This window comes from Schistocerca serialis, chromosome 1 (assembly GCF_023864345.2).
Source record: "Schistocerca serialis cubense isolate TAMUIC-IGC-003099 chromosome 1, iqSchSeri2.2, whole genome shotgun sequence".
Taxonomy (NCBI): Eukaryota; Metazoa; Arthropoda; class Insecta; order Orthoptera; family Acrididae; genus Schistocerca; species Schistocerca serialis.
The window spans coordinates 1,257,608,584-1,257,625,744 of record NC_064638.1 but is presented as its reverse complement, the minus strand read 5'-3'; positions in this window follow the sequence as shown (position 1 = coordinate 1,257,625,744).

Sequence of the window (17,161 nt, the reverse complement as noted above, 5' to 3'; positions counted from 1 at the left end):
ACAAAGACAGGCGGGTACTTTGGAAGCTATTAATGAACGTGGACCAACTGAGTCAGTGCAGGTGAAAGCTTTCGTTAATGCATCTATTCGTTCTTTAGATCATGTTGGAGCTAATATGGTACCTCCGTTTTCGGGTAAATTGACCGAGGATGTGTCAGTGTTTATTAGTGATCTGAAAATTGGTGCCAAGTTAAGTAGTTGGTCAGATGAAACGTCTTTGCATATGTCCAAGGTACGATTGATTGGCAGCGCCGAAACATGCGTTATATGTCATAAGTAACTGAATAAAGTGCAGGTATTTGAACAGTTTACAAAAGGAATTTATCAACGTTACCGAGAGACTTGTCTGATTACGTGACAGAAGAAAAAACAGGAGTTGGTATAGAAGAGATAGGGAATCTAATATTAGAATCAGAATTTAAAAGAGCTTTGGAAGATGTAAAATAGAATAAGGCAGAAGTGATAGATAATATTTTATCAGAATTCCTAAGATCATTGGAGAAAGTGGCAACAAAACGACTATTGTCGTTTATAATATATGAGCCTGGCGATAAACTATCTGACTTTCGGAAAAATATCATCCACACAGCTTTGAAGAGTGCAAGAGCTGATAAGTACGAGAATTATCGCAGCTTCAGCTTAACAGCTCATGCATCCAAGTTGATGACAAGAATAGTACACAGAAGAACGGTAAATGATGTGGTGTCACCGCCAGACACCACACTTGCTAGGTGGTAGCCTTTAAATCGGCCGCGGTCCGCTAGTATACGTCGGACCCGCGTGTCGCCACTATCAGTGATTGCAGACCGAGCGCCGCCACACGGCAGGTCTAGAGAGACTTCCTAGCACTCGCCCCAGTAGTAGAGCCAACTTTGCTACAGATGGTTCACTGACAAATTACGCTCTCATTAGCCGAGACGATAGTTAGTATAGCCTTCAGCTACGTCATTTGCTACGACCTAGCAAGGCGCCATTATCAATTGCTATTTATCTTGTGAAGCATGTATCGTCAGACCGATGTTCAACAATTATGGATTAAAGTTAAGTATTCCAGCAGCTACGTACTTTTCTTGATAGTATAATTACTTTACCTGTTCCAGACCTCACGCCAGCCTGCGTGAGCTTAAACGCGTGCCTTTCGGCTTCCTCCGAACCCCGTGAATTGGCTCCTGCCAATTCACAACAAATGAAATTGAGGATCTGTTAGATGACGATAGATTTGGTTTTAGGAAAGGCAAAGTCACGGAGTCACTCACCAAACCCACACTGTTGCACTGGATGCCACGGCTGAACCTCGTTCTGGACACAGGTGCCGATGCCAGATATCAGTTCAGACACCAGACGCAACAGTACCACATAGCAACACCTGTGACACAAGATGTAACGACCGGATGGTTGGATATTATGCTGGTTGGAAACTGTGGGTAGGTCTGGGTCAGGACGCTGATGGACCACCACCACTGGGCGCAGATGAGTAGTCGCTTTGTAAGTGGATGCCTGTCTGACGCCCGTTGGGCGTTAATGAAACAGCACTAAAGAAATAAATATTTATGTGCAGAACAGAATTTTCACTCTTGAGCCTAGTGTAGGCTGATATGAAACATCCTGGCAGATTAAAACTGAGTGGCGGGTCGAGACCTGTACTGAGGACCTTTGCCTTTCGCAGGCAAGCTCTTGGTTGGTGGAGCACTTGCCACAGAAAGGCAAAGGTCTCGGGTTCGAATCTATCACGCAGTTTTAATCTCCTACGAAGTATCAAACATTTATTGTCCAACAGACAGATGATGAGGGAGGTTGGAGGATGCCCATCCCAGCACGGCAGTAGCAGCGAACGCCCAGTTGGGAAGGCGGTGACAGCACGCAGACTGCGTTGTTGTAGCAGATACAGCCAAGGCCGCTGAGGTAGCAGGTTACTAACCGTTATGCAGCACTGTACGGTGTGCATCATGGTGTGCTAATACAGCTGCAGCCTCTAAACAGGAGAGGCAGCCAGCAGCAGTCTGCTCGGAGAGCGGTTGCACTTCTAGGTTCGTGCTGGAATCTACCAAGTGGCTCACTGGTTGAAGGCGCTTAGGTGCTCCACATCTCACTCGACTCGAACAGTCATGCTATGGCTAAGAGTGTCCGAGTCCGCAAGGTGGGATGCGACTCGTAGCGACATGGGAGCTCGTGGGGTCTTACACGAGTAGACAGCGGAGCAGCGCACGAGAGGTTCGCCAGCAAAATCTGCGTATACATCTACAGGAAACGAGCGCTACTTATTCATCCCAGGCTTGTTACGTTGCCGTACTGGTTTCTTTACCTCAAATAACAGAGCTACAACGAGGGCATGGGCCATCTAAGTCGAGGAGTCTGTCTTTCTGCTGTGTTCGTAATTTCGCATCGCTGGCTGCCTGGCCCGGATATGATGTGAAGCAACCAGTTCGCTGGTGCACCAGTAATATTAAGATATCAGCACAAATTCCATCCATGTTTTATGGCTTGACCTACTATCTTCAGAATCCTGCGTTGCCAGGAAAGGCGTCTGAATTTTACTCGGTTGCATCAAATACATTATTTCACGGTGCCACAATTCTACCTTCTAAAATAATTTGACCATAATCCAACCTGCTCTTCTCCGAGAATGGCTTTCATGAGCCTTTCCATTGTTTGGTAACTAATCTATGTCATTATTTTGCACCCCTGACTTACTATGTGATGGTTAATATTTACATCTGTCGACAACTTCCTCCTTTGGACTTTAGATTATTACGTCGAATGCAAACTTAAATTTTGAGAGGTCTGTTCTGAAGGTATTTGTCGCGAGTGTAGCCTTCTAAGGAAGTGAAACGTGGACGATATGCAGCTCAGACAAGAAGAGAATGCAAGCCGTTAAAATCGGAATCTATAGAATAATACTGAAGATTTGACAGGCAGATCATATAAGTAAAGCAGTAAAGCAGTAAAGGAAACAAAAGAAAAATTCGGAGTAGGTATTAATATCCATGGAGAAGAAATAAAAACTTTAAGGTTCGCCGATGACATTGTAATTCTGTCAGAGACAGCAAAGGACTTGGAAGAGCAGTTGAATGGAATGGACAGTGTCTTGAAAGGAAGATATAAGATGAACATCAACAAAAGCAAAACGAGGATAATGGAATGTAGTCGAATTAAGTCGGGTGATGCTGAGGGAATTAGATTAGGAAATGAGACACTTAATGTAGTAAAGGAGTTTTGCTATTTGGGGAGCAAAATAACTGATGATGGTCGAAGTAGAGAGGGTATAAAATGTAGACTGGCAATGGCAAGGAAAGCGTTTCTGAAGAAGAGAAATTTGTTAACGTCGAGTATAGATTTAAGTGTCAGGAAGTCATTTCTGAAAGTATTTGTATGGAGTGTAGCCATGCATGGAAGTGAAACATGGACGATAAATAGTTTGGACAAGAATAGAATAGAAGCTTTCGAAATGTGGTGCTACAGATGAATGCTGAAGATTAGATGGGTAGACCACATAACTAATGAGGAAGTATTGAATAGGATTGGAGAGAAGAGAAGTTTGTGGCACAACTTGACCAGAAGAAGGAATCGGTTTGTAGGACATGTTCTGAGGCATGAAGGGATCACCAATTTAGTATTAGAGGGCAGCGTGGAGGGTAAAAATCGTAGAGGGAGACCAAGAGATGAATACACTAAGCAGATTGAGAAGGATGTAGGTTGCAGTAGGTACTGGGAGATGAAGAAGCTTGCACAGGATAGAGTAGCATGGAGAGCTGCATCAAACCAGTCTCAGGACTGAAGACCACAACAACAACAACAACATCATATAAGTAATGAAGAGGTACTCAATCAAGTTGGAGAGATGTGAAATTTATGATGTAACTAGAATAAAAGATAGAAAGAGTCATTGTAACACAATCTGAGGCATCAAGGAATCGTTAATTTAATAATGAATTGGTGCCTGTGTAATAAAAATTGCACAGGTGGGCCAAAGGACGATGGCAGTAAGCGGGTTCAAACTGATGTAGTTTGCAGTAGTTATTCAGAGCTAAAAAGTCTTGCACAGGTTAGACTATGTTGGATGTAAACACAGCCCACAGCATTATGGAGTCACCACCAGCTTCCACAGTTCCTTGCTGACAACTGGGGTCCTTGGCTTCGTGGGATCTGCACCGCACTCTGACACTACCACCAGCTCTTGCCAACTGAAATCGGGGTTCATCTGATCGGGTCAGGCTTTTCCAGTCTTCTGCGGTCCAACCGATTCGGTCTCGAGCCCAGGGGGAGCGCTGCAGGCGAGACGTCGTGCTTTTAGCAAAGGCACTCGCTTCAGCCGTGTGTTGTCATAACCTATTAACGCCAAATTTCGCCCCACATTGATTTCTGCGATTATTTCACGCTGTGCTGCTTGTCTGTTAGCACTGACAACTCTACGCCAACGCCGTTGCCATCAGTCGTTAAGTGATATCGGTCGGTCAGTGCGTTGTCCGTGGTGAGAGGAAATGCCTGAAATTTGGCATTCTGGACACGCTCTTGACACTGTGGAGCGTGGAATATTGAATTGTGTAGAATTCCGAAATGAATTGTCTCACGCATCTAGCTCCAACTATTATTCTGCGTTCAAAGTGTGTTCATTGCCATCGCATGAATAATCTGAGTACAAATGACAGCTCTTCCAGCGCACTGCCGTTTTACACCTCGTGTACGTGGCACTACCGCCATCTGTATACACTCATAAGCCAAAACATCATGACCACGTAATTACTATTAAAAACAGTCTTGATCACGATTTATTTAGCAAGGTGATCGGTTTCGACCACTACTGTGGTCATCTTCAGACCACTGAGTAGGAACCTCTTTCTGTTGGAGAATCCAACAGAAAGAGGTTCCTATTCAATGGTCTGAAGATGACCACAGTAGTGGTCGAAACCGATCACCTTGCTAAATAAATTGTGATCAAGACTGTTTTTAATAGTAATTATTTATAAGACATTGATCACTGCTCTTCCCATAATGCATTCAAAAGTAAATCATGACCACGTGCTTAACAACTTGTTTGTCCGCCTTTGGACCGAAATACATAATGGATCCTGCGTATCAGGGATCCGACAGTTTGTTGGTAGGTTTATGGTGGTATTTGGCGTTAGACGTCTAAGCACAGGCCATGTAATTCGCATAAAAAAGGGCTGCTGATTTACGCACGCAGTGATGGCGCCCGACAGTGACCCAGATCGGTTCCATAGGATTTACATCAGGTGAATTTAGTCACTGAGAAATCAACGTGAGTTCGCTAGAATGCTCCTCAAACCACTGTAGCACGGTTCTGGCTCCGAGACACGGACAGTTATACTGTTGAAAGATGACATCGCCTTACGAGAAGACATAAAGCATGAAGGGATGCAGGTTGTTCATAGCTGTCAGCGCATCTACGATTACTAGCACAGGTCACATGCAAGCGCAGGATACTGTCTTCCATAGCATGATATTGCTCCCACCTGCCTGCGGCCGTGGCGCGCCGCACGTTTCGTGTTGTGGCGTAACGAGACAGCTACGCCACACTGAAGTAGCCGAAAGGCACGCGTTAATCTCACGTATGCTAGACAGAGGTCTGAAACAGGATACGTAATGAATGGTAGCAAGAAAAGTACGTAACTGCTATAATACTTAACTTTTAATCCATCGTTTGTATACAGCATTCCTTGATGATACAAGTGAGACTCTATCTTAAAATGGTTAATGGCGCCTTGCTAGGTCGTTGCCATTGACTTAGCTGAAGGCTATTCTAACTGTCTCTCGGCAAATGAGAGAAAGGCTTCGTCAGTGTAGTCGCTAGCAAAGTCGTCGTACAAATGGGGCGAGTGCGATTCCGTTTCTCGAGACCTGCCTTGTGGTGGCGCTCGGTCTGCGATCACACAGTGGCGACACGCGGGTCCGACATGTACTAATGGACCGCGGCCGATTTAAGCTACCACCTAGCAAGTGTGGTGTCTGGCGGTGACACCACATTCCTCCCCCGCAAATCGGCGAACGGTCGTGTTATAAGGCTTCCGCCCGCCGTGGGGAGGACCCCATGTTGACGTATGCGATGAGGTGGGGAGCCTAACGACAGGCGAGGCACCTAGTCCAGGGTGCACGTCAACATGCGGTGTATGCTCCCGTAAAGAGACAGGAGGGGCCGAAGGGTCGACCTCCATTGCGTCGGGGTATCCGACGCGCGAAGACGCCACGTGGTCCGGAGCAGGCAAGAGGTCCATGGCGGAGGACGGCGGGTCACGGGAAGCGATCGGCGGCGCGTGACGCAGGGAGGCGCTTGGCGGCTGCAGCGAAGCGTCGAATGCGGGCGGCGCCGGCGGGAGAACAGGCGGCGGCGGCGGCGGCTGCGGCGGCGCGTCGCCATGGGGCAAAATGGAAGGCATTGTCGGTAACACCTGGGGATGAGGCGAGCCAGTAGATGGGTCCCCAGGGCGCTGACCGGACAGCACCGTCGCTGAAAGCAGACGGGGAGCGGCAGAACCCGTGCGACGACAGAGGCGCAGCTGATTGAGATGCCGACGCACCTCACCAGAGGCCCCCAAAACCAAATATATCGCGCGGCCGAGGCAGCGAAGAATGCGCCCTGCGAGCCAACGCCGTGAACCGCGATAGGTGCGATAGAATACAACGTCGCCTGGAGCAAAAGCAGGAGTCTGCCGCTGCACAGGAACCTGATGCGGCGGGTGCAGCAAAGACATCAAGGTTCGATGAGGACGACCGTGGAGCAACTCAGCCGGCGAGCGACCATCTCTGGGCTGAGAGCGATACGATGACGAAAAGAGCAACAACGCGTCCTCCCGAGAATGCGACTCTTTCAACTTCAACATCTGTGACTTGAAAGTCCGGACCAATCGTTCAGCGGCACCGTTTGACTGAGGCGAAAACGGCGCGGATGTCAGATGTTGAATACCATTGGCCTGGCAGAATGACTGAAATTCAGCGGACAGGAATTGTGGGCCATTGTCGGAAACAATAGTCTGCGGAAGGCCTTCAATGCAAAAGATAGCAGACAACGCTTGGATGGTGGCAGAGGACGTCGTGGAAGACATCCGGACAACAAAAGGAAAATTACTGAAGGCATCTACCAGAACCAACCATCGAGCATTCCAGAATGGACCAGCGAAATCGATGTGCAAGTGTTGCCAAGGGGAAGTGGCTTTTGGCCATGCAAAGACTTTCCGCGGCGGTGCGGATTGTCGTTCAGCACACGCCATGCAAGAAGAACACATATTCGTAATCGCAGCATCGATTCCGAACCAAGTACAGTGCTGACGAGCAAGTTGTTTCGTTCGCACTATACCCCAATGTCCTTGGTGAAGAAGTCGTAAGACAGAGGACTGTAACGAACGTGGGACCACGACTCTGGACCGATCATTATGAGAACGCAACAACAAAACACCACGTCGAACAAAAAGTCTCTCCTTGTGAGCAAAAAATCGGCAAACCAACGGATCCTCGATCCGAGACTTTGACAAAGGCCATTGCGTAGCAACAAAACGCAAAACGGTAGCAAGGACAGGGTCAGCAGCTGTGGCTGTAGCTACACGACGAAAATCAATCGGAAACGATTCGACCACTTCATCGGTTTCCGAATCAATGAACATGCAAGCAAGTTCGGAAGAATCGAATGCTTTATCCTCAGCAACAGGAAAACGGGACAACGCATCGGCGTTTCCGTGCTTAGCAGTGGACCGATACAATATATCGTAGCGGTACTGCGAGAGAAAAATAGACCAGCGAATGAATTTTTGCGCTGTACGCGGAGGTACAGGCTTGGTCGGATGAAAAAGCGATGTCAAAGGTTTGTGGTCGGTGATGATGGTAAAGTGACGACCATACAAGAAATCATGGAACTTTGTAACACCAGACACTCCAGCCTTGCTTCGCCAGTGGGAGGAAAGCCCAGAGAAGAGCAGCAAATGGGTTCTTTGGTTGTGTTGCTCCTGATCGCATCGGGCGCCTTGGCTGAGGTGACGGAGTGTACCGGCGGTTCCAACAGAGCAATGCCGACGCCAACAGAGCACACCGCTCGGGAAGGAAAGGCTTCGTCAGATTACCCTAGAGTAATACTACTCCAGCCGATTACCACGGACGAGTCCTCCGCAGAATCTCCGCGCCCGACTCCTATAAATAGTGTTTGCATGATGAAGGTGAACTGCGCAGACGCCAGCCCTATTTACTATGACGAGGAGCTTCAGAGGGACGAGGAATATCAGGACGCGCCAAGAACTGTTCAGGAAACACCGACAGCTGCAACGTCGAGTACCGGCTCGCCAAAGCCGACACCACCTCCTGTGCCGTGTACTGTGGAAATACAAGTGCTTTGCACGCGTGGGTTCGAATCCCATCCTCGTCGCCAACTGTTGTGGCGTAACAAGACAGCTACGCCACACTGAAGTAGCCGAAAGGCACGCGTTAATCTCACGTATGCTAGACAGAGGTCTGAAACAGGATGCGTAGTGAATGGTAGCAAGAAAAGTACGTAACTGCTATAATACTTAACTTTTAATCCATCGTTTGTATACAGCATTCCTTGATGATACAAGTGAGACTCTATCTTAAAATGGTTAATGGCGCCTTGCTAGGTCGTTGCCATTGACTTAGCTGAAGGCTATTCTAACTGTCTCTCGGCAAATGAGAGAAAGGCTTCGTCAGTGTAGTCGCTAGCAAAGTCGTCGTACAACTGGGGCGAGTGCGATTCCGTATCTCGAAACCTGCCTTGTGGTGGCGCTCGGTCTGCGATCACACAGTGGCGCTACCACCTAGCAAGTGTGGTGTCTGGCGGTGACACCACATTTCGAGCCGCCATTCACCTCAATGATGGCATTTGAGGAGACGACTGGCCATCTAGGGTAAAAAAAAAATGCACTACTGGCCATTAAAATTTCTACACCAAAAAGAAATGCAGATGATAAACGGGTATTCATTGGACAAATATATTATACTAGAACTGACAAGTGATTACATTTTCCACGCAATTTGGGTGCATAGATACTGAGAAATCAGTACCCAGAACAACCACCTCTGACCGTAATAACGGCCATGATACGCCTGGGCATTGAGTCAAACAGAGCTTGAATGGGGTGTACAGGCACAGCTGCCCATGCAGCTTCAACGCGATACCACTGTTCATTCAGAGTAGCGACTGGCGTATTGTGACGAACCAGTTGCTCGCCCACCATTGACCAGACGTTTTCAATTGGTGAGAGATCTGCAGAATGTGCTGGCCAGGGCAGCAGTCGAACATTTTCTGTATCCAGAAAGGCCCGTACAGGACCTGCAACATGCGGTCGTGCATTATCCTGCTGAAGTCTAGGGTTTCGCAGGGATCGCATGAAGGGTAGAGCCACGGGTCGTAACACATCTGAAATGTAACGTCCACTGTTCAAAGTGCCGTCAATGCGAACAAGAGGTGACCGAGACGTGTGACCAATGGCATCCCATACCATCACGCCGGGTGATACGCCAGTATGGCGATGACGAATACACGCTTCCAATGTGCGTTCACCGCGATGTCGCCAAACACGGATGCGACCATCATGATGCTGTAAACAGAACCTGGATTCATCCGAAAAAATAACGTTTTGCCATTCGTGCACCCAGGTTCCCCGTCGAGTACACCATAGCAGGCGCTCCTGTCTGTGATGTAGCGTCAGGGGTAACCGCAGCCATGGTCTCCGAGCTGGCAGTCCGTGCTGCTGCAAACGTCGTCGAACTGTTCGTGCAGATGGCTGTTGTCTTGCAAACGTCCCCATCTGTTGACTCAGGGATCGAGACGTGGCTGCATGAGCCGTTACAGCCATACGGATAAGATGCCTGTCATCTTGACTGCACAGCACGGCGTTCCAGCACAGCGTTCCGTATTACCCTCCTGAACCCACCGATTCCATATTCTGCGAGCAGTCATTGGATCTTGACCAACGCGAACAGCAATGTCGCGATACGACAAACCGCAATCGCGATAGGCTACAATCCGACCTTTATCAAGGTCGGAAACGTGATGGTACGCATTTGCCCTCCTTACACGAGGCATCACAACAACGTTTCACCAGGCAACGCCGGTCAACTGCTGTTTGTGTATAAGAAATCGGATGGAAGCTTTCCTCATGTCAGCACGTTGTAAGTGTCTCCCCCGGTGCCAACCTTGTGTGAATGCTCCGAAAAGCTAATCATTTGCATATCACAGCATCTTCTTCCTGTCGGTTAAATTTCGCGTCTGTATCACGTGTTTTTCGTGGTGTAACAATTTTAATGGCCAGTACTGTATGATTCGCCCGGAGGGTCGACCCGTTTCCCTTGATCGATGGTCGAATCCCTGTAGTTCTGAGCCCACCACAATCGTAATTGACGATGCCGTAGGGTCATCATGTGGACACGTGGAGGTGGTCTACTGCCGAGCTCCGTGTTCAACAATGCATAATGAAAGGTGTGCTCCGAAACATTTGTGCGTGTACCAGCAATGTGCTCTTTTGGCAGAGAGAGTAGACAAGCCTTCGAACCCCATGTTTTGTGAATAGTAGTGGACGTCCAACGATTTAGCGCCTAGTGGTGGTTTCGCTGTCCTTCTAGCTCACCGAGCGAGGTGGCGCAGTGGTTAGCACACTGGACTCGCATTCGGGAGGGCGACGGTTCAATCCCGTCTCCATCCATCCTGATTTAGGTTTTCCGTGATTTCCCTAAATCGTTTCAGGCAAATGCCGGGATGGTTCCTTTCAAAGGGCACGGCCGATTTCCTTCCCCATCCTCCCCTAACCCGAGCTCACGCTCCGTCTCTAATGACCTCGTTGTCGACGGGGCGTTAAACAACACTAACCTAACCTAACCTTCTAGCTCTTTCCATAGATGCTTACGACAGTAGCACGTGAACATTTGACCATCTTCACCGTTCTCGAAATACTCGTTTACAGCCTCTGCCTAACAATAATTCGCCCTTTGTCAAAGTAGCTTATCTCAATGAATTTCCCCATTTGCAGCCCATATCTTCCCTAGTTTGATCCCCCGTCCGTGTCTGCTCCTCTTACATACTTTTGTTACCGCATCACGTGCCCGTAAAGCCACCAGGCGGCATCGAACGTCGCGCTGAGCAGTTATCATAATGTTTCGGGTTATCAGTGTACGTGCATATCGCTATACCGTAACTTCCGTCATCTCAATCTATACTGAATACCGAACAGAATAGTTTCTGGATTCGTTCTCCAAAAGTCTTGACGTCTGAGCGCGTCTACTTCGTGTGCCATGCTTTGAGTTAAAGTGTTTAGTGCCCTGTGAAATTGTTTTTGAGTATCACATCTTATCTTTATATACCTGTTCTTCCCTTTCGAAAATGTCGTCTTCAAGTTTATTTCTACTGCGTGGCCCTTATGATGAATGTTTCTCCCATAGGTCGTCAGGTGCATTTTACATTGTGTTAATGCAGATATTTGCAATTTCGTCTTTGGAACGCGTAGCCGTCGTCGACAGAAACATCGAATTCTTTTCCATTACAAACAAAGTATTTAGCTGAAATTTACGAGCACACTCGATGGAGTTAGTACAGTGCGTTATTCGTTTTGTCCATATGTATTAACAGTAACAGCAAAATAAGAAGAAAAATCAATACTTCGGCAACGAATGAGCAGTGCTTCTGCGTAGCGGCAGCAATCAGCATGGACTAGGATGGTCCTTTCGTTGTTGGAGGATTGCATATTCTTCGTTCTTTTACTGCCCCTTTTAATACGCATCGATGGAAGAAACACCACACTATAATTTGGGACTTTCTGTCGAATGCGCACATAAAAGTCCACTTTAAAAATAATATGGTTTGTAACAGGAAACAAACCGGCGTTTTCATCGATGCTGGGAATCGCATGAAAGACGAGACGAGCAGTATTGGTTTGAGCTGACTCCACCTACACGTTGCAAAAGGTAATTACAACTACCTGCCGAAACACCGGAGAAAATGCGCCTGACAACCCTCAGGAGAGAAACCTTGTATATTTCCTTCCAGCCTTCAGCTTTGGCCTTTCAGCTTAGCACTACCTAGAATAATTAATGTTCACCTAGAGCAAAAATGGCTCTGAGCACTATGCGCCTTAACTTCTGAGGTCATCAGTCGCCTAGAACTTAGAATTAATAAAACCTAACTAACCTAAGGACATCACACACATCCATGTCCGAGGCAGGATTCGAACCTGCGACCATAGCGGTCGCTCGGCTCCAGACTGTAGCGCCTAGAACCGTTCGGCCACTCCGGCCGGCTCACCTAGTGAAAAGTGTCATTGAAATCACGAGTTACAAGTGCGGTAATTTGTTTTAATGAATGTGGTTTCCTTTTATCCTCTTTTTTCTACTTGAAAATTTATAAATTTGACCGAAGCTGGCTTATCTTTAGCTGTCTGACGTCCAGCAATCATTGCAAAGTTTATTACGAACGAAGGGCACTACATATTATGGCGCTAAGTATCGACTAAGTGAAAGTGACCACTGTGTAGTTTTGGCACCCAGTATGGGCTCATCACTGTAACCACACATTAACGGTGCACTGTTTCTATAGTATACAATTACGGTTCAAATGGTTCAAATGGCTCTGAGCACTATGGGACTGAACAGCTGTGGTCATCAGTCCCCTAGAACTTAGAACTACTTAAACCTAACTAACCTAAGGACATCACACACATCCATGCCCGAGGCAGGATTCGAACCTGCGACCGTACCAGTCGCGCGGTTCCGGACTGCGCGCCTAGAACCGCGAGACCACCGCGGCCGGCTACAATTACGGCAATTTTCTAATTTTAGATAATGTCGAGTAGGCTTGAAAGCACCTTTCCGTACCCTCTTTTTCATTGATGCCATGCTATTGTCCCGACGAGGTCTTTTTCTTTGGCGCCCTTATCTGCAATTCAGAAACCAGCTTCAATCGCAGAGCTCTGTCCGAATCCGGGCGCTTTGAAGATTTGCCCAGCTCCCCTCTCCTCCTCACGCTCGCCTCACTATTCGTCCTCCACCCCGCTATCCTCGTTTGACGGAACGCAGGGACTTGAGTGTTTATTACGCCAGCTCAGGGCGGGAAAAGAAATGAAAAAGGCTGTAAACATTTTCGCGAGCTCTGTCAAAGCGTAATTTTCCACCTAGAGGTACCCACACCCACTTCCCGCGTCCGCTGCATGTTTACGAGCTATGTCCGCGGCGAGCGCTGAGCAGACAGAAAAGAGCACAATAACGTCTTTGCTCTTGCTCCACTCCACTTTTAATTATTGTCAGAATTTCTTGTGCGGCGGTGCTTCGTAACGTAACGTTTTTACTCTCGTCGTGTAGGAGATATTCCTTTGTGGATCCTTTCTCATTTACTGCTTGCCGCTACCAGCCCCTCTTTTTCCTGACGGAACGTTGTGAAAAACACAGTGAAATTTCAATTCGGTGTACAGCTACATATATGCTCTGAGGAACACTGTAAACTATACTGGAATGGGTCCACCACGTTAGTCCACACAAATAAAAAATCTTCTCATTTCATTCAGGGATTATATCGATGGTATGTGGCTGCTTACACTTATCAGGCCATCATTAGTCTAATTTTACTACCACGGTACGTACGTTTGCGATAGGGTTTGTGTGTGTGTGTGTGGGGGGGGGGAGGGGGGAGGGATGAGGAGAATTATGCCATTCGTAGATGCAGGGCCAGTTAAAGGCTGAGAGATGCCTATAATACTGACGAACTGTGGCTCTCCAGTTCCGCAGTACGTACTCGAATTCTTTTTAATATGTTATTTTACTTTGATATACAGGTGATTCATCTTCCCCTGGTGACCCACAACGCCATCAAAAACCACGTGTGCGATTTTCGTATTCTCTTCCTTGCTAAATGAAAACCATTACTCCTACAGGAAAAGTAAACTGGACCTTTTTCTAGGAAATTTAATGTATTTAAATTTTGTACTGGGATATGTGCTCGCTGGAGGCTGCAGTTTTCGAATTATTCGAGAAAAACGAGTTTGAAGGTCACTTTTGTATGTGTTTCTTGAATAATTCGAAAGCCATTACTGGATAGAGACGGCATGAAGAGTTTCATGCAGGGGTCCGCCAAAACTGCTGCACATCGCTATTCGCCGAATTGTGGACTCTGAGCGAGGAAATGGAAATGGAAATGAGCGTTTGGCGTCATTGGCCGGGAGGCCCCTCGCGGGGCAGGTCCGGCCGCCAGATCGCAGGTCTTATTACATTCGGCGCCACATTGGGCGACCTGCACGCCGGATGGGGATGAAAGGATGATGAACACAACACAACACCCAGTCCCTGAGCGGAGAAAATCTCCGACCCAGCCGGGAATCGAACCCGGGCCCAGAGGACGGCAATCCGTCACGCTGACCACTCAGCTACTGGGGCGGACTCTGAGCGAGGTTAAACAGTCACAAAAAAAGGTAATGTTGCTCGAGATGATCGTTTGCAACTGTTTAGCCTACGTGGATTCGAGTGGCCCTTACACCATGTAAAGGCGTATTCACTGTTCAAACGAGTGAATAACTCAGATGATTGTAGTGAAGTCTGTCATTGGCGCGCGTCGTGGTTATTGTATTGAGTCCACGAGGTTGTCTTGAAAAGAATCATATTTATTACATTATTTGTTGTTCAATTGAGTATGGTGTATACTGTTATTCGTTTGATTATAGTTGAAAAAGGTGTCATTCAGATTGTGGAAGGAGGGCTGTATATGGGTGCTTTGAACGTGTGAGCTATCAATTCAATGTGGTAATGGACTTATCTGTTGTGTATCGATTACCTACGGTCATTTTAATATTATTTATTCTGAAATTCAGGACGGCGAACTCAGTGCGTAAATTTAAATCTTTCTTATTAGTCGCTAGCGAGCTCTGTGAAACTTCTGTCTGCTATGTTAGTTCATTGGATTTGTTTTTTATCTAAAGATTGTCTGTGGGACTTTTAAAACTGTTTATTCTAAATGCAGGAAGAACCCAGTGTATAATTTGAAAGGTGTTTTGGATGATTCCAGGAAAGCTTATGCATGCTGGTATATTAGCTGCCGCCTTAATATTAGTTGTTTCTTAAAGGTAAACGGGGAATGAAAATGTACATTCAAATCTTCCCTGCTCATTGATCTTGAAAGCTGTATTAAAAAACCATTGTGTTATAAAGTTATTTCTCGATTCTGCTGTAAGGCTAACTTGGGGTTGACCCCTTGAAAGAGTTTTGTCTTTAATTATTTATGTGTAGTAAACGCATGAAAGTTTGTTCATTGGAATGTCATTACGTGTGTCTGTAAACCCCGGCACCAATACTCCAATAAACTGTGCCTACTGTGGACTACAACCACCCCAAAATATTTAGGCAATCTTCTTCCAGCTGGGATTGCGTGGTTAAAGAGACTCAACATCTGACGTCATCAGTCCCCTAGACTTGTTGTTATTGTTGTTGTTGTTGTGGTCTTCAGTCCTGAGACTGGTTTGATGCAGCTCTCCATGCTACTCTATCCTGTGCAAGCTTCTTCATCTCCCAGTACTTACTGCAACCTACATCCTTCTGAATCTGCTTATCGTATTGATCTCTTGGTCTCCCTCTACGATTATTACTCACCACGCTGCCCTCAAATACTAAATTGGCCATCCCTTGATGCCTCAGAACATGTCCTACCAACCGAACCCTTCTTCTGGTCAAGTTGTACCACAAACTCCTTTTCTCCCCAATTCTATTCAATACCTCCTCATTAGTTGTGTGATCTACCCTTATAATCTTCAGCATTCTTCTGTAGCACCACATTTCGGAAGCTTCTATTCTCTTCTTGTCCAAACTATTTATCGTCCATGTTTCATTTCCATACATAGCTACATTCCATACAAATACTTTCAGAAACGACTTCCTGACACTTAAATCTATACTCGATGTTAACAAATTTCTCTTCTTCAGAAACGCTTTCCTTGCCATTGCCAGTCTACATTTTTAAATCCTCTCTACTTCGACCATCATCAGTTATTTTGCTCCCCAAATAGCAAAACTCCTTTACTACTTTAAGTGTCTCATTTCCTAATCTAATTACCTCAGCATCACCCGACTGAATTCGACTACATTCCATTTCCATCGTTTTGCTTTTGTTGATGTTCATCTTACATCCTCCTTTCAAGACCCTATCCATTCCGTTCATCTGCTCTTCCAAGTCCTTTGCTGTCTCTGATACAATTACAATGTCATCGGCGAACCTCAAAGTTTTTATTTCTTCTCCATGGATTTTAATACCTACTCCGAATTTTTCTTTTGTTTCCTTTACTGCTTGCTCAATATACAGATTGAATAACATCGGGGAGAGGCTACAACCCTGTCTCACTCCCTTCCCAACCACTGCTTCCCTTTCCTGTCCCTCTACTCTTATAACTGCCATCTGGTTTCTGTACAAATTGCAAATAGCCTTTCGCTCCCTGTATTTTACCCCTGCCACCTTTAGAATTTGAAAGAGAGTATTCCAGTCAACATTGTCAAAAGCTTTCTCTGAGTCTACAAATGCTAGAAACGTAGGTTTGCCTTTCCTTAATCTTTCTTCTAAGATAAGTCATAAGGTCAGTATTGCCTCATGTGTTACAATATTTCTACGGAATCCAAACTGATCCTCCCCGAGGTCGGCTTCTACCAGTTTTTACATTCGTCTGTAAAGAATTCGCGTTAGTAATTTGCAGCTGTGACTTATTAAACTTATGGTTCGGTAATTTTCACATCTGTAACACCTGCTTTCTTTGGGATTGGAATTATTATATTCTTCTTGAAGTCTGAGGGTATTTCACCTGTCTCATACATCTTGCTCACCAGATGGTAGAGTTTTGTCAGGACTGGCTCTCCCAAGGCCGTCAGTAGTTCTAATGGAAAGTTGTCTACTCCCGGGGCCTTGTTTCGACTCAGGTCTTTCAGTGCTCTGTCAAACTCTTCACGCAGTATCGTACCTCCCATATCATCTTCATCTTCATCTAAATCCTCTTCCATTTCCATAATATTGTCCTCAAGTACATAGAAAATTGTTCAAATGGCTCTGAGCACTATGGGACTTAATATCGATGGTCATCAGTCCCCTAGAACTTAGAACTACTTAAACCTAACTAACCTAAGGTTATCACACAACACCCAGTCATCACGAGGCAGAGAAAATCCCTGACCCCGCCGGGAATCGAACCCGGGA